General features: G+C 38.9%; 1 protein-coding gene across 1 annotated transcript in view; it reads right to left on the bottom strand.

Annotated features, from left to right (window-relative positions):
• ACOT11 (acyl-CoA thioesterase 11) overlaps positions 1-1,920 on the bottom strand; it is a 72,172-nt gene extending 70,252 nt beyond the window's left edge. Inside the window, exon 1 of the mRNA XM_087889746.1 lies at positions 1,720-1,920. The gene's annotated coding sequence lies outside the window, so the exon portion shown is untranslated. The remainder of the gene's footprint in view (positions 1-1,719) is intronic.
• Between the last annotated feature and the right edge of the window lie 20,848 nt (positions 1,921-22,768).

Genomic DNA, 22,768 nt, shown 5'->3' with positions numbered 1-22,768 from the left:
TTAATTAGCACTCATTTTAAAACTAAGGTACATTCCATCTGCACAAATCCAGAACAGAAAAGAATGCCACAATATGTCTTATATGTACTGGAAAGCTGCTAATGCAGTACACAAGGATGAGATTTTTGTTTATCCATTTAAAAAGTTTTGCAAATGCTTTGAATTTGATCTCAATTTTGTGAAAAAGTTCTACAACTCATAGAACTAATAGTCTAACCTGGATGTCTCATATCTCCCCTGTATTTAAAAAAAAATCCTACCAATGTAGTATATCAAGTTGGAGTTGGAATCAGTATAAGTCGTCCTTGGTTAACAACAGCAATTGGGACTTAGCATCTTGTTGCTAAGTAATGTGGTTGTAAAACACAACATCACAAACTTGAGTCGCTTAGCAATGGCAGTTCTAGCACTTCTGGTAACCATCATTAAGCAAATCCTGTGCTGTCATTTATTTATTTATTTATTACATTTCTATACCGCCTTTCTCCCGTAGGACTCAAGGCGGTGTACAGTCAAGAAAAATATAGATACATAAACATCATAAAATTGCTAATTAAAATTATTGATATTGAGAACAATATCACATGCTCACCATTTGTGAACTCCTGCCAACTTCCCCACGGACTTGGCTTGTGAGAAGCCAGCAGTGAAGGTCACAAACAGCAATCACGTGACTACAGGACAGTGCAACATTGTAATTGTAAGCCAAGCGCCCAAATCACAACACATAATCGTGCGATTGCCTTAACAGCCAGAACTACAAAAATCGATCGTAAGTAGCACTTGTTTAGCACTGTCAGAAATCTGAATGGTTGCTGAACAGTCATTAAATGAGGACCACCTGTATGCAGATATACGACAAATGAGAGAAGGAAAATGGAACATACATAGCAGTTACAAAACATTAAATTCTTCTTTAAATCAGAAGGGGGGTTGCAAACTGGACATGCTATTCCCAGCCACATTGAAAGTGCACTTCTTGCTAGAAATCCATTAATTTATCTTCCTTGTACAGAAGCTATTCATACGTTTTGTTATTATTCACAATTCCACATCTGCATATCTTACGGCAAGTACCTAAACAATGCACTTTGAATGTCAAATACTATTCTTTGGTGATTATCAAGGAATGAGAAGCAAATCACGGCTTTAAAGATCCGCTCTACAGATCATGTCTCAGATCCACCATCTATCAATCTGTTGCAAATAAGGATGGATCCTGAAAAATGTGAATGTGTGTGTGTGTGTGTGTGTGTGTGTGTGTGTGTGTGTGTGTGTGGCTGTATGCGTGTAGTTCTCTTGTGGGACAGTCAAAGGAATTGGAAACTGTTGCAGTACTCCGTTCTGCCAAGTTTTCCGACTGCATCAAAGTTGAGGCCATGCCAAGAAACAAGAAAAAAAATCCCTTTCAAACTCAAGTTGGTTGGCATTTTAGGTTTACAGAAGCTACTTCTAAAAAAGAAAAGTGGCATTGCAAGCCACAAATAAATCTGTTTTATGTCCTGTCCAAAGGACCTCTCTACCAGGAAAGAATTGTTTAGCTCCACTAGGTAATACATTCTTCTAGCATAGTAATCACGACGGTAAATTCATCAAAATCTAGCAGAACTGTGGCTTCATAGCCTCATTTTCTATTGCTCTCCCCGATTCCCAGCTTCCCCCAGGCTCACCATCAGCAGAGCAAGCTGAATACTGTATATTGCAAAGAGCTTTTCTTACATAAGAGAGACGCACTTCCAGCGAAGGATCAAACCAAGCAATGGCTTTTGCCCAAGAAGGAACGACAAGCCATCTGCTTCCAGTACTTTGGAAGTACTCAGCCTCCAATTCACTCTCTCTGCCCCCCACCCCACACCCCTGCACAGGCTTCTCTAGAGCTTTCCAACTTCCAAGTAGAACTACAACAAACCTGCTTTTCAGATCTCTGGGGAGCGATATACACACACACACACACACACGACTTCCCGTTTAAAAAAAAAAATCATTAGAGCTTTCTCTTAAAGTGGAACTTCCTATAAACTTCTCCCTAGCAATTTGACAAAACCCCTTTTTACTAGAACTTATTTCCTTCTTAGGAAAGAGACATTTCTTTGCAATTTTCAGAGATGTTGACCATTAGTGGTTAGTAAGCAGAAGATCCCACCTCTTCCCTGTTTATGTACTAGTCCCTTTCTTAAATCTAATTTTTGTTAATGTTTTAATTTGTAATATTTTTAGTATTCTGTTATATTTTAATTTTGTAAATTAAATTGTCTGCCTAAAGTTGCTCAACAATGAGATGGGTGGCAGATAAATTTAATAAATAAATAAATAAACCATGATTTCTGGTCTTTATATTGCACTTTTTAAACTCATAGATAGAAAATAAAATGAAAAACCTTGGTTTGGGAACTCCTGGGCATACTGCAGTTGCTGTTTCATTTTTTATCTTTTTGGCCCTTAATCATGTCCTGTCAAGACATTGTCAACTCTTAATGACCACATAGTTGTTTTCCATGATTTGGCTCTTAATAAATTTCCCAAACTTGGGATCAATCTTGTAAAGCCTGTACAGAGGAAGAAGAATTTGATTATGGTTGGAAAAAGTAGACCATCTGCTTCCTTTTTTCCCACCGGGTATCCACGGAAGTGGTTTAGAGTAAAATGCAGTGAAGGGGAAGATTTCTTTTCATTTTGATTGGGGAGAAAACCTAACCCTCATCTTGTTCCTGATAGACTAGTATGGCACCTGCAATCACAGAAAAATAATAATCTATAATTGTACATAGGGAAGTTCATTTGTTTGCACTTGGTCCTTTTGATCCAAATTGTAAGACAACTAAGGCATGCAGAATAAAAGGCCCTGCAAATAGCCAGGGCTTGCTCCAAGCACATGCAATAAATGAGCAACAAAGGAGGGAGTAGAGGCCGCAGCTGTTGCACTTGCAGAATGATTGTGAGTTCATGACTGCCGAGCTACATGAACAAGGATTCACTTGTCTCCACTTTGTGGAGCCATTGTATAGCGTATTTTCTACATTGATTGGCAGAGGCTCTCTAGGGTAGCCAACAGGCTGGAGAAGGGGCGGGTAAAAGCTGTCAACCGATCAATGGGGTGCATAGTTGGCCTTGCAAAAAAAAAAAAAGGTTGGGGGGGGAGAAGGCAAAATCAGTGATGGCAGAAGAGAACTGGGTTTATCATGCAAGCAGAGCAGACAAGTCAACATTGTCTACAAAGAAATAAAGGTTACGATATGAAGAACTGGTTTCATGGACTTTAGTGATGCTGATGAATACAGGAGGAGGTGCCCATAACTACATTTCAAGCCAGGTAACGCAAAGCAATTATGAAGTAATCTGGCAATATCTAACTGATTTTGGCTGATCTCAAACAAGCTCAGCAAGGTTGGACATGATTAATACTTGATGGAAGACCACCGGAAATGCCAAAATTTTAGGTTAAAGTAGGAGATTGGGACATTGTCGGGGAAGCAAGCAATGGAATGCTTCCATATTGTGAGCAAGATAACAACATGGATCTTTAACAAAAGTTTAGCATGACTTTTAAGACGATTGTACCTTTAATGACTGAATAGACTTGCCTCAAACCATTCTAAACCAGCTTTTATTTTTAATTGAGCTCAAGTTAAAGTGCAGTAGGTGAACTGTAACTCATCAAGTATTTACTGCTGATACCCACTTTGAAGAAACTAAAGTCTATTCTCCATGTTTTCCTAACCATGGCACAAACATGTTCCAGTAACTAGGTTTTTTTTGCCAAGTGTTCACGACACGCCTTCATGTTATGCCCAGTCTAGGCCAAAGCCGCTTGAAGGTATCCATAGCTCTTTGTGTTTTAATGTTTTCCTTCTTCTCCCAACACTTTTGGCTGTAGTTATAACCTGGTTTCAGTGATGATATGGTTGTTGAGGCCGTTTTTCAGGGAATCCACTCAACTCCTATATTAAGATGTTGTGGCCCTGCTATTCCCCAAATCTCTGAGCATTGCCCTCTGCAGTCATTTTTGCTTGGATTGCAGAAAAGGCTGGAGATCTGGTTTCCTCAGAGTCATCTGCTGACAAAATGCCAGACCATAGTCCTGGTCAGGTCTAATCCAGGACTCTTATGAAACACAGATTTAGTATTTTTTTGAAATTGCACCAAGATTGTTTTTTAAACATTGGAGTTAGTTCTACATTGCACAGCAGGTCGATTCAAACCATGAAGACAGCCAGGGACAGCAACGTATTGTTAATTCTGGCACTACTGAGCAGATTATAAGTTTTCCGCTGCTATTGCTGATAAAGGATGTCAAACGGCTATACTATTTTAGTGCTACAACAGCCAAAATAGAGTAAGTACTATTGGCCACGAAGTCAAACTGGATTCCTTGATTACTCATGCCAGCACTGCATTCCCTTGCGTATTACTGTTACTTCTCGTTTCTGTTGAGTGATGCAATAGTATTTTCAATTTCGTGACTCTAATTATAATGCAAACTAGTGATCCTCAGTGCATCAAAACTTGTCTTTTAATAGCACAGCAAGACTATAGATACATTTTCAACTGCACAGAAATACAACAAGCACACATTTTTTCTAGCCTTATGGATAAGTCAGTATTTCACAATAAGTCTTGCTGGTGAACAAGCCATCCTGTGAATATGTGCTTTACTTCTGCTTTCTATTTTAAATACATTGTCACTAAATTGCATCAATGTCTGGATTTTTTAATGGAAGATTTACAGGCTTCAGTTTAAAAACAATAGCCCAATGGAAGAGAATCTGAGCTTTCAGCCACTCTTACGCATGAAAAATTGAATATCACTACATTAAGTACAAACACTTATTATTATTTCTTGGAAATTAGAAGCAACATCAAATGCTTCTTAAAGTATGTTCAACCCTGGCAGTGGACTCTGCATTGACATGGCCATTTCACCCTCCCAGAGCAATCTTGAAATGAAGAAGAGATGTTTTTGTACCAAGTCACACTTTAGTTCAAGCCAGATGTAGATATTGGAGGCAATAATTCCTGGATAACATTCTAAAGCCAACAGGCTCATTTGCCTTTGAAATCTGGGTACTTTTGAGGATTTTTATTACAGCATATTTCAGTTACAGAAAAGGTTAAAAGGGGATTGAATAAAGCAATCATACCTTTTTGTTATGATTCATGGGAGAGTAAGGCCTCGGCTTCTAAAGCTTTGTGTTTATTATCCATATGCCTACATTTCTTTAGAACTGTTCTTTCTTTTCTATACTTGGATGTTTGCTCTCAACCCTGGAGACTTCCTGCTGGGTGTTGCCTGACTGCACATATTTGGCATGAATTTCAAGAGTGAGAGTAAATAGGGGGTTACATAACCAGGAATCTGGATCCAAAAGACAATTCTGACCAGATTAGAACAATCTGCAAAGAATTACATTAGTTCCTGTTCTTAACAAAAGCTAAGGAAAAAAAAATCAAATTTACAAAGATGATAAATATGAACTGATTGCAGTTCATTTTGTTGTACTTGTGATAACAATATCTAAGGAACTTGGGTTCTTCATGCAGCTAAGAAAAACTCAGAAAAAATATATACTGTTGTATGATCTCAGTTGACCTAATAAGGTTATTGTCCTACAATGCATTTAGGAACTTTTTTTCCTAACTGGTCTCTTTTCTTTTTTATAGTTTAAAGCAAACTTCTTCAACCTGGATGACTTCTGTGTGTGGAGTCCAATTTCCAGTATTCTCCACCATAACTGAGAACCACAATTCTGAGACCTGAAAGTCCATACATCAACAGTATGGTTTAGCAAACTGGAGCAGATTGATATGGAAGATAGTGAATTGCCGATTTAACAATTCTGGATAACAAGGATTTTATATCATTGGAAGCTGGAATTTTATTCTCTAGAAATATATCACCTCTAATTAATAAATGACCTAATTTGATTGCTGCATTTTTTTACCAAGTCATTTCCAAAGTTATCTCCAGCTTTACTTCCATAAAACCTTTTTCTTTATGGCTTAATTTTGTCTCTCACCTATTTTTCCAACTTAATTTCCAGCAGCAGCCATCAGAAGCATAGAAATGCATAGGGAGATTTGTTTCTAGAGGGTTTTTCCCCACTGGTCCCATCCAAATCAAGCCCATTTTCAAGCCAGCTCTTTCTTTTGCCAATTTCTTCCCCTCACATCCTATGTTCTTTTGTTTTCAGAAAATGAAAGGATGGACAGACTCCTGACTGCCATTGTGCAATTGCTTTCCAACATTCTGTAGGGTTGGAAGAAATAAAAAGGTAAAATTTAACTCTCTTCCCTTCTCAGTATGAGATATCTTGCTCACACAAAAGGATCATCTACAGCAGAGGTCTCAAAATTTAGCAACTTTAAGGTGCTGGCTGTGGAATTCTGGGAGTTGAAATCCACAAGTCTTAAAGTTACAACGTACTACCTGTCACTGATTACTTCAGCTTCGACCGCAATAATACATGAGCACACAATAGATACAAACTAGTGAAATCCAAATTTTTTTACTACCAGTTCTGTGGGTATGGCTTGGTGGGTGTGGCAGGGGAAGGACACTACAAAATCCTCATTCCCTCCCCCTCCAGGGGGAAGGATATTGCAAAATCTCCATTCCCACCCCACTCTGGGGCCAGCCAGAGGTGACATTTGCCGGTTCTCTGAACTGCTCAAAATTTCCGCTACCGGTTCTTCAGAACCTGTCAGAACCTGCTGGATTTCACCTCTGATACAAACTCAAGGTAAACCGCTCTAAACTCGTTTGCAGAAAATACAACTTCAGCAACAGAGTGGTCCGTGCCTGGAATGCACTACCTGACTCTGTTGTTACCATAACTTTAACCTTAAACTGTCTACTGTTGACCTCACCCCATTCCTAAGAGGTCTGTAAGGGGCGTGCATAAGCGCACCAGTGTGCCTTCTGTCCCTGTCCTACTGTCCCCATTTATTCGTTCCCATTTCCTTATTAATTTCCATGTTTATACTTATTCCTGTTATCTCGTACATGTTTGACAAACTAACTAAATATAAATAAATAAATAAAGTCGCCCCATTTGGAGACCCCTGACCTACAGGATTGTAACACTATTGGGACAGTAGTCAGGATAGCAGATGAAAAGGGTATCCAAGTGAAAATGGAGTAAGGAAAACACTCCACCCTGATGCCTCCATTAATCCTCAATCAGAAGCATAGGGAAGGAAGAGCCATTTCTCATTTCCTGGGATTATGAGGTGCATTACACAAATCTACTCAGTGACTTTTGGGCCAGGAGATAGGATTTTAAAAAAATGCTAATTACATCACATTGCCTTTTCTGTTAGATTGGCTATCTCAGAGTATAGCTTGAAAGCGGGAAAGAGCTTTTGACAAGATGTAATGTAATCAAGGTGGGTTACAAGTGGCAGTTATCTTCCCAAGAATAGGTGTATGCATATTAGAAAAATTCTTGCAACATAGGGAACAGGGCTTTTCTTTGCAGGAGAAGGTAGCAGGAGAGCGAACAAGCTGAGAGGACATCATGGGAAAGAAGGGTCCTCAATCTAAGAAAATTCCTCTATCCAAGAAAAAAGGAAAATTAAAAGTGAAATTCATAATCATAAATATTCAAACCTTTGAAAAGCTGGCTGAGATGATTTGCTCTAATTGGCTTAATACCGAAACCTAGCTATGGTGGTATATAAAATCTTGCTTTATATCTTGGGATTGTACATGAATCCATTTCTATTAACAAACTATGTATAAAGAAAGCCATGGGTGAGTTTTCTTTATTCTAAGAAATTTATATGAATTTACATTCATATAAATTATCTACCATTACTACCAAGCTATCTTTATATGAAGATAATGGCGAGATAGAATCTGCTACTGGCACCAAAGCAGTCATAAGACAAATTTATAAATCTAAGTAGGATTTGAAAGCCAAACTATCCAAGCTAGTTTTCCCTGAAATGCTTTATCTTCCATGTACTAGAAGGCATTTAGTGCCACTAGGTACTAGAAACATTTTGGAACAATTTACATATAAATACATGGGTGAGCTCCATTTGACACGATCTGGAAATGGAGCATAAAATCAGATTATACAAATGATCACTGTCAATTCTCTTTACATGGACGGCATAAATGCATGTTTTGATCACGACAAAGAGACAAAATCTCTAGATCCCTAAATAAGGGATGAGCAGTTTTTAGGCTCAGAAAATTCATGTTGCTTTTTTATCTGAACCCTGAGATCCATTATTCAGAGCCTTGAGAAAAAAATACATACTAAGCAATAATGAATTCTGAATTCAGAGATTTCGTTTTCAAACAAACGTAAACAGAACTGATAACTCTTCATTCAAGAATCCACTCCTGGTTTCCCTAAGATTTCCTCAGATTAACAATAAGGGATGTAGGTAGAATTTTGAGAAATAAATCATTAACATTACTAACATCAGTAATACAGTATTATGTAAATAAACAGAATATAGATAATAAGAGAATTAAATGAGTACTAAAGAAATTAGGGAATTGGGTATGGCCATGCATGCGTATTCTTTGCTTGTGCCTACACTGAAGAATATATACAACATATATTTATGCTGAAATGATAAAATCAAGAAATTAGCCTCCGAAATCGAAACTAAGGATAGGCTAAAATGAACAGATCGTAGGACTAGATCGTAGGACTTATCCAAAAAAAGTTGTAAAGGAACTTAAATGTAAAGTTGCTAGCAAAATAATTGTGTAAGATATTCCTAAAATTGCCTCTCCATTATTTAATTAAATGATAACCAATGTAATATCAGTTTCTAAATAACTGTATAAAACTAGAATTTGGTTAATGAAACCTTAAGAAGAATGAGTCTTGTTAGAGAGAAATGTTCAACACTAAAGATACCTCAGCATTCATTAATTAGGAATGAAGGGACAGATGAGATTATGAAATCAATAACTGGGTAAAGAACAGAAAGTAGAGAATAGGAATAAATCTATAGTTCTCTTAATAAAATTATCCAGTACATTCAACCCAGATTTGAATATTACCTGCTCTCACTCCATAAGAAATAGGTTGAGAAAGAGAAAGATGTTTTATGAAATAGTCTCCTCCCCTCCTGAAATCAAACTGGGGGCTACCCAGGTTTATTTTTAAATTCAGCCAAGATGGAGTTATTCCAAATAGCTTTAAACTGAGGTGACCCTCTGTTGATTGATCTAGCTGATGATGGAAAAATAGTGGAAATTAACTCTGTTTATTCGTAATTGTTTTTATCAGTGTTGTCTTATATTTTAAAGGTCTTAAATTTCAAGGAGTGCTTGGATTTTGGTGATATAAAAATACAAGAAATAGATATACAATAAGTAAACTTAAAGGGTTAAGAGGTTAGCAGTGGGACCTAAAAGGATTTCTGAAAAGCGTGCAAAAGACTTCCCTCACAAGATATGGCAGCATAAGTCAATCATCCCTCCTCTTTGAAGCATTAAAGCAGCCATGCTCTTTGGAGAACTCACACAGCTGCTTTGAAAGAGGTAGCTCGTTGTCTGCAATGCCTATGCATCTCGACAACACTAGTGAAGTGAAACAACTTAGCGGTCGTGCTGACACCCAAGAACAGCTATAGCATATGAAGGAGGAAAAGTGCTTCATTTACTGCCATATAAAGACAGTCCTCAATTTATGACACTTGAGCCCAAATTTTTTATTGCTAAGTGAGACATATGTTCAGTGAGTTTTGCCCCATTTTACGACTTTTCTTGCCACATATGTTAAGTTAATCACTGCAGTTGTTAAATTAGTAACACAGTTGTTAAGTGAATCTGGTTCCCCCATTGACTTTGCTTGTCAGAAGGTCACAAAAGTGGATCACATGACCCGGGGACACTGCAACCGCCATAAAGGTGAGTCAGTTTTCAAGCATCCAAATGTAAATCACATGATCATGGGGATGCTGCAAGGGTCATAAATGTGAAAAATGGTCATAAGTCACTTTTTCCAGTGCCGTTCTAACTTCAAATGGTCACTAAGTGAACTGTTGTAAGTTGAGGACTACCTGTAATTTCCAAACATCTCTTTCAAGTATTAAAAATACAGTAGATAGCAGGGGTGAAATGTAAAATTTGTTACTACCGGTTCTGTCGGCGTGGCTTGGGGGGGCGGGGTAATGTAACTGGGTGGGCATGGCCAACTTTTTTTTTTAAACTTTTCAAAGCATTTTTTCTGCAAATGCAAAAAATGCTTTGAAAAGCCACTGCCGATCAGGCAACACAGCTGGGATCATCAGAGCCTTTTCAAAGCATTTTTTAAACCACCTCTTCCTCTGAAGAGGTTGCAGAAAAAAATGCTTTAAAAGCCTCTTTGACAATCCCAGCTGAGTTGTCTGATCATCAGATATTTTTTTAAAAGCCTATCTGATGATCAGGCAACTCAGCTGGGATCATCAGATAAACTTTTAAAGCATTTTTTTCTGCAACCTCTTCAGCGGAAGAGGTGGTTAAAAAAATGCTTTGAAAAGCCTCTGACGATCCCAGCTGAGCCGCGCGATCATCAGAGACTTTTTTTTTTTACTTTTAAAAGCATTTTTTCGGTGGAAGAAGTTGTAGAAAAAAATGCTTTTAAAAGTAAAAAAAAAAAGAAGCCTCTGATGATCGTGCGGCTCAGCTGAGCATGGTGGAGGGGGGGGCGCAGGGATTTTTGCTACCGGTTCTCCGAACCACTTGCCGCCATCACTACTGGATGAGGCAATCCGGTCCGAACCGGGAGCATTTCACCCCTTGTAGATAGGTTATAAACTTCAAAACGCAAGTATAAATGTTCGTTTCCTGAAAAATTAACTACTCTGGATTCTCCCACTTTTCCTTAATATAGTGGTTAGATTATTTTAACCTGATTGTATTACGCTAAAGAGAAATATTACCTCCTTGGGAGGGTTTTTTTTTTTTTACAGCTACCTATTCTTTTACTGTAGCATGTAATTTTAAGAATCAAATGTAAAAGTTCATCAACAACCAGAGCACCTACCCAATTAGAATTTCAGCATGGCTATACGGCCCAGAGAAAGAGGGAGAGCTACACACTTTTCGTTGTTGTGTAATCAATACTGAACCCAAAACCTGTTAAACAAACACTGGCTTTGCCACTGAAGATGAAGCACTTGAAGCAACTTCATCAGAGTGTTTATGGCATGCCATCCATCTGGCTCAGATTCTATCTGGAATACATATCCAGCACTTCTCTCCAGAGATGGCATTTTCCAGAAGATTTTATAGTATTGTTTTTCTTCAACCACACACACAGCCCAACTTCTGCAGGCTTGTTTACAATATATATTCTTTTACGGCTGAGGAAAGAAAACAACCTCTATAATCATACAAGGCAATCAACCCTCATTATTTACTCTTAATGATTTTACAGTAGTTTTACACTAGTCCCTGAGAAATTTTAGTCCTCCCAAAGAGAACAGGTTGCTTGTAACCATTTGTTAATTGCACGTATGAATGTCAATTAATTCACTTAGCTAATTATCCACTCTATGAGCATCATGGCCCAAAGAACTGTAAAAAGACAGGCATATGGTAATAGATTTAGAAGAGAATACAGCTTGTTGTTGTGTATTCATTCAGCAACTTAGAGGAACACTGGAAGAAACCCATTAACAACATGGAACTCATCATGACACAATTGATTTTAGCACTTTGCTCTTTAGAAGTCAGTATATATGGAACTGTAAATCTCATGTATACTAAAGTGATTGACTAAAATTTGGCGAAAGGCAGACTGTCTCTGTACAATAATGTACAAACTACAGATTGGCAGTTCCAAACACCATTTAATCATTGCTTTTCTGCTATTAGCAAGACTGAGAACAGCAAATATTTTTCCTTGGCATTTGGAGCACAGCATTTTGTGTGCATAGGGATTCTGCCATGTTCTGTCCACATTATGACTGGCAAAGAGTTATATATTTTAGACTTCTAATTGTAAGTTTTACCAACTTTTTAAAAAAAGACAAAGCATATGCTTAATGCAGTAATGCAAAACAATGCCTGCTTGCCTGCTATCTTGAGAGAGAGAGAGAGAGAGAGAGAGAGAGAGAGAGAGAGAGAGAGAGAGAGAGAGAATATGGAAATGACACATCCATGTTGTTTTCTTGACAACAAGATAGAAATACAACATTCTGTTGTAGATCCCATGTTGTATTAATATAATGAAAACAACCAAGTTGTCTCTTGAGTTGTTTTTGTTTTAATAAGCACTCTTTCCCCAAGGGCTTATTAGTGATCATTTGATTATTTGTGGCACATAAGTTTATCTGGCTAGTTCATATTTAAATAAACTGAAAAAAACCATGATCCTTCCCTTCCCCTCATCAATATATACATGCACATAACTTGAGCTACAAATTCTTTACTGATACAAATAAATTTATCTCATTGAGGGCTGTCAACATTTATGTACTTATTGGCGAGAACGCATTGTAGGGATATTATTTCAGACCTAGGCTACACACTCAACAGAAGAAGCAATAGCAACAGCACTTAGATGTATGTACATACCATCCCATAGTGCTTTGCAGCACTCTCTGGGCCGTTTACAATGTCAGCATATTGCCTCCAACAATCTGGATCTTCATTTTACTTATCTTGAAAGGATGGAAGACTAAGTCAACCTTGAGCTCTGTCAGAATCAAACTCCAGGCTGTGGACAGAGTTCACTTTGTAATACTGCATTCTAACACTGCCCCACCAGCAAAAAGCCTTGATGAGAGAGATGATTATTTAAAACTGCCTCCCATCAATCTGTACAATATACCAACTGATTACTTTTAATGTTTCTCCCAAACCAAAGAATGAGTGGAAAAAAGTTCTAGCTAAATCATCTTTTTACTATATAGTGAAACCTCAAAAGCCTGACATAAAATTTGAAGTAGTTTCAACTATTCACTCACTTTAAAACTCCAGTACCTCACTCAGTCTCTAGGTATTCTGTACCTCTATAAGTACTACATTTATTTCAAGATAGAGCTGTTTTATCATCTCTGACTATTTCTTTTAATCACTTAGGACATCTTCCATACTGGCTGAGGAATTCTGGGGAATGAAGTCCACAAGCCTTAATGTTGCCAAGTTGGACAACTCTGCACTAGTGGTACCCATTAATCAGGTAATAGAAAGTTTCTCTTCATTACAGTTATATCGGTACAAAGATAATTAAGGGTCCTTGGTGCTCTCTGAGTTTGAGAATCTCTAATGAGGAAACAAACATAGGGTGGGAGATGGTGCTTTCTCTGTTATGGCACTTGCCCTCTGGAACAGTATCTTCCAGAGATTTGTGACCCCTGCCTTGTTAGCTTTTAAAAATATGGCTTTTCCCCGAGGCTTTTGAGTTGTGGTGTTTTTTTGCCTAATTTTAACTTGACTGGGAAAAAGTTTGATTGCTGTTCTTCTGAATGACACTATTGTTGGAATTTTACTGTCACTTTTTATTGTTTTGTCTATGTTCAGCCACTCAGAATTGTTCAAGTTGGGCAGTCTAGAAATGTTATAAATAAATAAATGAAAACATATCATACATTTTAAGGCTCAAAGGGCTAGCTATCTAAGGACACTCTATAAGCTCAAGATTTGAATTCCATGCTACATTATTAGCATAACGTCATTTCACACATTTATAAGAGAGGTTGGAAGATGGGTTTGTGCAGATTCTTGGAAGCTGGACATAAACTTTAATTTTTTTTTACAGATGAAGAGGAACTGAAACATCACAATTGATCCCAGGATGCAAGAAGTCTAATTTACAGAAGGATGGACAGACAAACTCTAGCGCTGCTCTACTACAGACAGCATTCTATAACCTGGAACTCTGTACTTCCAACTGCAAAGTGGATAATAAAAGCTGTCTTGCATACATCTCTACTGGAAAAGCCTCATTATGAAATGGGAAAGAGGCACTAGCTGGCACATTAGCTTAATACATCAAAACCTTGTGGATTCTTATGCATTAGCCAGCGTAGCCAGTGGGGAGAACTTGAGTTTCTGGCAGAGAAATGGAAATCCTAACCACAGTATTAAACCTTTGTAGCTTTGCTACCAAACTATCTTTCTTCCTCCCTTCCATTCCCAGCTACAATTGTCCTATTTCAAATCACTTTTTTCTGAAATCCTTCAAAGCTCTCAAGGCAGGACAATAGGCTATGATAAAAAAAAAAAAAAACTGACCTTCTTCCAATTAGAGAGATTTGAAACTATCATTAGATGAAAGTATATTTCGATAGTAGTTAAGTGCAAGATCAGAAGTTATGGCAAGACTTGGCCGATAGAATCACCAAGAGTTGGTCATGACTGAATGGATAGCATCATCATCATCATCATCATCATCATCCATTGGGCCACATCACTCTCATCTATGTGTAAGCTTAATAGTCCAGGAGATACAAAAAAAACTTAGGAAATGCATATCTATAACTGAATAACAAAATAACAACATTTAAAAGGGGAGAGAAAATTTAAGGTTGATAATAGGCACATAGCCCAAATCCAGATTATAGGCTTCCCTACACACTCTGCACCCTTCTCTTCCCCCAAATAATCAAATACAATCGATAACAGTGAAGGTCCTTAGAAGGTCCCCTCTGCTTCTTTGCAAGTCTGGCTTTGTAGTATTTCATAAATGAATTCTTCTACTTCCCATGCCATAAGACTACCAAAACAGATAGGAAATAGCTACATCTATGGGGCTCTATGCAAGAACTCCTTGGGAATTGAGAAGTCAGTGTTAAGAAACCCTCGTATTGCAAATGGAAGGACCCCCATCTGGCTTATCATTTGGAGTTTCTTAGTTCTTCTACTCTTCTTTTTTAAATATCAGTTACACATATGGAGATTCTAAAGAGCTCAAAAACTTCCACCATCTTTTGAGTTTTTATAGAAATTATCCAACTTTAAATTCTGGATCTGTTGACCCTTCTATATAAGTATAACCTTTTTTTTCATTTCTGTTAAATAACTTAGAAGATTCTATACAATGGCTATGAATTGTCACGAGTTAAATCAGATCTTTTTTCTACAGACAACAGGAAAACCAACAAAAATGTACACAAACAGAAGAATATACTTTACATTGTCTCAAAAACTGACTCATTTTAGTGCAGATTATATATTGTATATTGTTAAAAGTGTGCAAGGTGGAATTATAAACCAAGAACAAACCATGATTAGTTCTTCGGCAAACTAGCTTCCAATTCAACCATAGTTGAAACAAAACAAGGACAGAGTCATCCAAGTTTGCTTAGGCAGACCTGCTAACAGAAGGTGCCAAAAAAAATTAACTAGTGTATTCAACCAACATGCCACTTATTCATAAATTATGAACTGAGACCAAAAGAATTGTTAGTCAAACCCATTACAACTCCAGATCACCTGGAATTTCACATGTGTTCAACAAGTTTTTTTTCCGAAAATACTGAACAACTAACATTTTCAGAATGAATTGTAAGAACCAGCTTTCAGGTAAGACGGATGATACAATTTTTAGGTAGTGAAGACTGTTCTGCATGACATATACATTCAGTAAACATCACCAACTTACAGGGACATGCTATCTGCATTCTGAGAAAATGGATGCACCTGGAAAGAAGAGATGAACAATATATATTGGTGTATATACCCCTGTCTCTCAGCCTCAACAACTCTAAGATATGTAAACTTCAACTCCCCAAATTCCCCAGTCAGCATGTTGAAGTCAACACACCTTAAAATTGCTGAGGCTGGAAAACACTGGTGTATACTGAACATTTGTATGCAGGCAACTAATTTGTATGCAGGTAAATGTTACAAAACAATAGCCTGCTGAGAATCCAGCTGCAGTTTTTATAAACATGTAGTTCTGCCTGTTGGTTAAAGATCTGGCTACTTTGAAAGGCACTCAACATCACTGTTCCCCAGGTTTTCATCATATCTAAACCTAGTCTTAACATTTAAGAATCCCCCCCACATAAGCTACTCTGTTTCTCTAGCACAGATTCAATTTGAGATGTTGGAGGGCGGGGGGATGTAATGAAGTAAAGATCTTTAAAATCTTATCAAAATAATTACCACACTATTTTAGAAATGCAATGTTTCCCCTGAGGGTAAACAGCAGGGAGTTTCTCCTGCCAATAACAGCATTATTCAGTATATGCTAAATCAATCATATGATTGATCTGGTATATCCTCAGTTTGCAGCACAACCCATGTTTACAAGACCAAGAAGTGGGAAAAGACAATTTATACGATCAATGTTTCTTAACCAATAAAAACACTAATGCTTTATTATTTTTCTACTGATTTCTAAACACAACTTGTTTTCTGCTTTCAAGTGTGATTCTGCAGCAACTGAGTTTGTTCTCCTACCTAGTGTCTCTATAATACCTATTTCCAGTGGTGGGATTCAAATAATTTAACAGCCGGTTCTCTGTCGTAATGACCAGCTGGGCAAGCGTGGCTCGGTGGTCATGTGACTGTGTGGGCGTGGCCAACTCAATGTTATTCACGTCGATGGGCACTTCGCCTTAGCTGTTACAATGTAATAAGGGTTAACCAGAGAGAGGCAGTTTCTGTAAGCAGGGCAATAAAGATTAGGCTAGAAACAACACCAGAATGTTTCCTTCCTGCCTTCCTTACAGGATTAGTCCTGTAAAGTGGAAAAAAACAAAATAAAATTTCTTCCAACAACCGGTTCTCGGAACTGCTTAGAAAGTTAACAACTGGTTCTCCCGAATAGGTGCGAACTGGCTGAATCCCACCACTGCCTATTTCACATTTCCCCTTGGGAAGGAAGTTCTCTTCCTTCAAGCAAGTACCGTAGGTAGAAATGAAAAGTTACTTTAAAAGGATTATTTGCATGCATACATACATGAGATGTATACTGCACCATATAACCTCTACCAGTCCTCTCAAATGCAGGTAGTCCTCAACTTACAACAGTTCATTTAGCGACAGTTCAAAGTTATAACAGCATTGAAAAAAGTGACTTATGACTGCTTTTCACACTTACAGTGTGCAGCATTCCCTGGTCACGTAATCAAAATTAGGATGCTTGGCAACTGGTTCATATTTATGAAGGTTGCAGTGTCCTGGGGTCATGTGATTACCATTTGTAACCTTCTGATAAGCAAATTCAATGGGGAAGCCACATTCACTTAATAACCATGTTACTAACTTAACAGCTCCAGTGATTCACTTAGCAACTGTGACAAGGTAGGTCGTAAAATTAAGGGGGGGAAATTCACTTAACAAATGTCTTGCTTAGCATCAGAAATTTTGGGCTTAATTGTGGTTGTAAGTTGAGGACCACCTGTAACTTAGAGCATCTTCAAGACCAACACATTACTTATCCCCAAAGGTTTCATGGTCTATTACGCATTTGTCAGGTGCACAATTATCCAAGTAGGATTACATTTAACACAGGAAAAGAAGTAACATAACAATTAAAAAGCCGTTCTCCCAGTTTAAATTCACTCTTCTGGGGGGAAATATTGATCACTTGCTCAACCTGGTAAGAAAAACAGATGAAAAGGACAAGCAGTTCAGAAAGCTTAAACTTGTGCATGTGCTTCTGCCCTCTCCTGGAAACAACTGAATACTGTAGTGAACTAAATATGCACAAAGATTTCCGCTAAGCTACACTTGCCTTTTGTCAAACCGCAATTATACGCATCTCACTTGCACAATACAAGTTCCCTGATGCTGTTTCTCTCATCCGAATTTTCTTTCTGAATGCCTTTATTTCTGAAAATCCTTGTAGACTGCTATTCTGGTGACTGCAATTTCTTTATGTTTCCAGGGTACGCTGTAACTCAAACCACTGGAATTTTTTTTTTTTTTGCACTATCCTTTCTCCCCACTGTGTCCATGTATACACACACACTCACACATACGCACACTCTCTTCCTCGGCATTCAGGTAGGAGGAGGATTAGTAGGCAGGATTTCCATGATTGATTCCTCTGCCAACTTCCATGCTATTTTTTTTTCTAATGGCATACCTACACAACTGAGCCACAGTGAATAACCTACACAATCACCCAACTGTGAATAACTATCCATCTCAGTGGGTTTCTCTGGAGCCTGAACTAACAACATAAAGCCACCTGTGTAGCTGTGGAGGTACCTTAGTAAAAAAAATAAAAAGAGAAAACAATTGGAAATGACAGCATTGACTCCCACGATTACAATCCTAGAGATGGCTTGACGTATAATACTCAGATAATATGCATAATCCTTCTAATTCTATCTTATTGCAAAAGTGTACACGCTGTTGGATAGCTCTAGGTTAAGTAACACATAGTATCCACTAAAGAGTGCTTATTGAGCAGCAATTAAATTTGGAGGAAAAAAATATCAGCCTAATCATACAACAGAATCCAGCACTTATTGTGCCAATGTTTACTCCAATTATTTACCCGTAAGTAGTAAAATCATCTTTGAATCCATTTCATTATAAACAGCACTGTTTAACTAGAATAGGGCAGACAAAATTTAAGGAGTCAGGATTGATTAAAAACAAAGCTAGAACATAAGACATTCACCAATCTAACCAAATACAATATAATTACTAGAAAGACCTTTGTGCTTAGCATTTGTTTCCTACGGTCAAGTGCTGGAATTGTCACACATGGTTCTCACACCACACTTTCTTCCAGTCCACAGGTTAACTAAGAAGCAGCGTTTTTATTGCTGCTCTTAAAACTTAGGAGTCACTCAAGGACCCATTTATCCAGGGGGCTCTGATTGACCCTGATCCTGCAAAAAGAATTCGATCTACTTTTTCTCATAGTGGAACAGATGAATCCAATTAAAATAGTTTATTTCAGTTTGCAGATGCTAGAAATGCAGAGACTTTTTAAAAAATCATTACAGAACACACGCCTTTTCAATGTAAGTCTAAAATGATAGTTTAAACTGAAGGTTTAACTTTTAAAATGAAATAATTCTGCCTTTTACATTATATTTGTTGGCACACCCGTAAAATTCTCAAGCTAGACCCTGATTATGCTGAAATGTCTGTATGGCAGAGTGCACTTTCAAAGTCCCCTTTAATGCTCTTAGACTGAGAATCACCATTCACCTTTATTTCAAAATATCTGTTCTTCATTTATATATATTTATAGCCCTGTAGATACAAATGAAAATAACAAGTACCCATTCTGAACAGGTAGTCCTCAATTTATGACCACAATTGACCCCAAAATTTCTGTTGTTAAGGAAGGAAGTTGTTAGGTTTTGCCCCATTTTTTTTGCCACCTTTGTTAAGTAAATCACTAGTTTTAAAGTTAGTAGCATGGTTGTTAAGTGAATCTGGCTTCCCCATTGACTTTGCTTGTCAGAAGATCGCAAAAGGTGATGACCCAGGGATACTGCTATTGTCATAAATACTACATGCCAGTTGCCTGGCATCTGAATTTTGATCGTGTGACTATAGGGATGCTACAACAGTTGTGTGAAAACGTCTTAAGTCACTTTTTTCAGTGCTGTTGTAACTTCAAACAGTCACTAAGTGAATGGTTGCAAGTCAAGGATTAATTATAAGATCACTGTCTTATTTATGGGTTTATATGTAGAGGCTAAAGGTGCCAGAAACTAGGAGACATTGGATTCTATTCCTGCCTTAGGCACAAAGCCAGGGAACCTGAGAACCGGTAGTAAAAAAAATGCTAAAAAAGTGTAAAAAAAAGTTCCAACCATCGCGTGTCACTCAGCTAATCATTGGAACTTTTTTTTTTTACATTTTTTACTACCGGTTCGGGCGAATCGGCCAAAACTGGTAGCATTTCACCCCTGATCTTGGAATTGGGATTGGAAGCCCCTTACCTCACAGCTCACTGGAACACTTTGAGGCATCACTCTCTTTCAGTCCAGTCTACAGGTAGTCCTCAACTTACGACCATAGTTGAGGCCAAAGTTTATTTTGTTAATTGAGAAATTTGTTAAGTGCGTTTTGCCCCATTTTACGACTTTACTTGCCACAATTGTTAAGTGAATCACTACGTTTGTTAAATTAGTAACATGACTGTTAAGTGAATCTGGTTTCTCCATTGACTTTGCTCCATGGCCTTGGGATAATGCAGCCATAAATGTGAGTCAGCTGTTAAGCATCTGAATGTAAATCACGCAACCATAGGGATGCTACAACGGTCATAAGGATGAAAAATGGTCATAAGTCACTTTTTTCAGTGCCATTGTAACTTTGAATGGTCATTAAATGAACTGTTGTAAGTCGAGGACTCCCTGTATTTCACAGGGATATTGTTGTGGGGATAAAAAGAAAGAGCAGCCTCAGGGATACCTGATGAGCATCGTAAAAGGAAAAAAAAAACAAGAACAATTACTCATGGGCACTCCAGATTTTGAAAACGTTTCAAAGCCAACAGCTCCAACAGTAGAGACAAAAATGGAAAATACAACGCATCATTCATCTCCATTCAACTGGAACTTTGGAAATCCTGGCTCAAGATGAGTCATAATCCAACATATCTAGAGGGCCAGTTAGATAACACTAATACAATGTATGAAGACATCATGTCCTGCAGTCAACTAGGAGAGTCAGGAAGGGGTCAGAATTCATCAGGAGAATCACAGCTACATATGCAAGTTGAGAGGACAATCATGGACATAACTGGGAAACAATCTGGATTCCGCTAAGAACGTAATAGCACTTAGCAATAGCACTTAGACTTATATACCGCTTCATAGTGCTTTTACAGCCCTCTCTAAGCGGTTTACAGAGCCAGCATATTGCCCCCAACAATCTGGGTTCTCATTTTACCCACCTCGGAAGGATGGCTGAGTCAACCTTGAGCCTGGTGAGATTTGAACGGCTGAACTGCAGCCAGCAGTCAGCTGAAGTAGCCTGCAGTACTGCACTCTAACCACTGCGCCACCTCGGCTCTTAATCCTAATCCTAATTTATAAATCCTAATTTAATCCTAAATTAGATGAAGTCCCCGGGCTCTCTTATTCTAAAATCTTACGATACATTTCTCATGGACCCAATAGGGTTGAAGAAGCAAAATAAGAAGAGTTTCAGAATTTAAAAAGAGTTTGACGTATTCTGGAAAGCGCTGAAGGAAGCAACGCGGTTAATTGTACGGTCGGCAATTCTTTAGGCCAGCAGGGGCCACTCTGGCAGCTCCAGAACAACGCTAATGATTATTATTACCAAAGGCCTCAAGTAGTTCCTCGCACATCCCACATGGATGAGAGAGGGCTCCTTTGCAGGGAAATCAGATGCCGACTTCAGGGGAGTGCGCCAATTCTGGCTCTCTGATGAAACAGGCTGAATTCCTCACTACTAGGCCCCCGTGATGTTGAGGGTGCAAGCTCAGAGCTGGCCAACAACCGTTGGAGTGATCAACCTTGATGCAACAGCAATGTTTCCTCCCTGGCATTGCCCAAGGTCTCCCAGAAACTGGGATGCCTTGCCTTTACTATTCCCAAAGTCTTTTGTTGCCTGCTATCATCATCATCATCATTATCGCATCCGGCAACCTCTGGCCTATCTTGCATGAAATGACTGAGGTAAGCTAGGATCCCTTGTTAGGATCCACACCATTTCTGCAAGACAAAGAAAGCTTCCTAGAGAGAATAAAGACCTGCTTCACTGGAAGCGTCTAGCGCCCTCCCCGCCCCCCCCTCCCAAATCTCCTGGGCTCTATAAACCAGTTGAGGGAAGGACGACGACTGCTCAGAAAGTCAAATTAGTCGCGGCCCCACATGGGCTTGAAAAGGGGCTCCCGGGGACATCGCGGCAAGGATTAGTTTGTGCTCTTTATTATTATTATTATTTATTAAATTTCTTGAATCCCCCCCCCTCCCAGCTCAATAGCGAGCCTTTCCCGCTCCCCGCAAATTAAGAAATGAAATGCATTTTCTTTGGGGAGGCGAACCTGCGGGTCATGGGTGCAGGGCGTCGGGTAGGTCTCTAGGGGGCAGTGTTGCTCCGAGTTGTTTTTTTGTTTTTTTTTTACGGCGAGTCCAGTTCGCAGAGAATACTGTATTCCTGTATTCTCAGAAATATCCTCCGCTGCCGCTGCCACCCCGCCTTTCATCCCCAGCTTTGCATCCTCTTTCCTCCCCTCCCAAGTGCCAAATGTCAGCCTCAGGAGGAATTAGCCATTGCCAACCCCCAGGGAGGAGAAGAGAGCCGCTGTTGCAAAGCAGAAAATGCCAGGGTTTTTCCACCGTCGAGCCTGTCCTCTTCCCAGGCGCTGCGGTGAAGAAAATCGGTGGCCACAGAGAGGGGTCACGGCATGCCCACCGTCCTTCCTTCGCCGTTCATTTTGATGCGAGATGGTGTGTGTCTACGTGTGGTGTTTGTGTGGCGCTCTCTCGCCTGGTCTGCAAGTTAAGATGCAAGGGGAAATACACACACATATATATTATACACAGCAGGCACAAAGCCACACACCTCTTCACGGTAGCACCGTTCCCCCCACCCTCTCTCTATATATAAAGATCAGAATCTCGGCCCCCAAATCTGCAGGAAGTCTTTTTTCTCTTAAGGTTTCTCGGCACCTCACCTAGCCTTAATATTTAGCTCCAGTAGAAGATACAAATAGCAAGCGGCGGAGCGGCTCCTCAAGCGGGAGCCCGTGTGCGTGTGGATGCGCGCGCCTACTGAACCTCTCCAGATGAATGAATGTTTCTCCTCCACGGAGGCGACCGTGTATAACTCAACGTTTGCAGCAGATCGAGGGAGGCGGAGAGGCCGGGCGAGCGGGGTGGGGGGGGGGCGACGTGTTCTGTGCTACAGTTT

This window comes from Pantherophis guttatus, chromosome 3 (genome assembly GCF_059756535.1).
Source record: "Pantherophis guttatus breed Tessera chromosome 3, ASM5975653v1, whole genome shotgun sequence".
Lineage (NCBI taxonomy): Eukaryota > Metazoa > Chordata > Lepidosauria > Squamata > Colubridae > Pantherophis > Pantherophis guttatus.
Note: the sequence above shows the minus strand (reverse complement) of the source record. Positions and strands in the feature narration are given on the sequence as shown.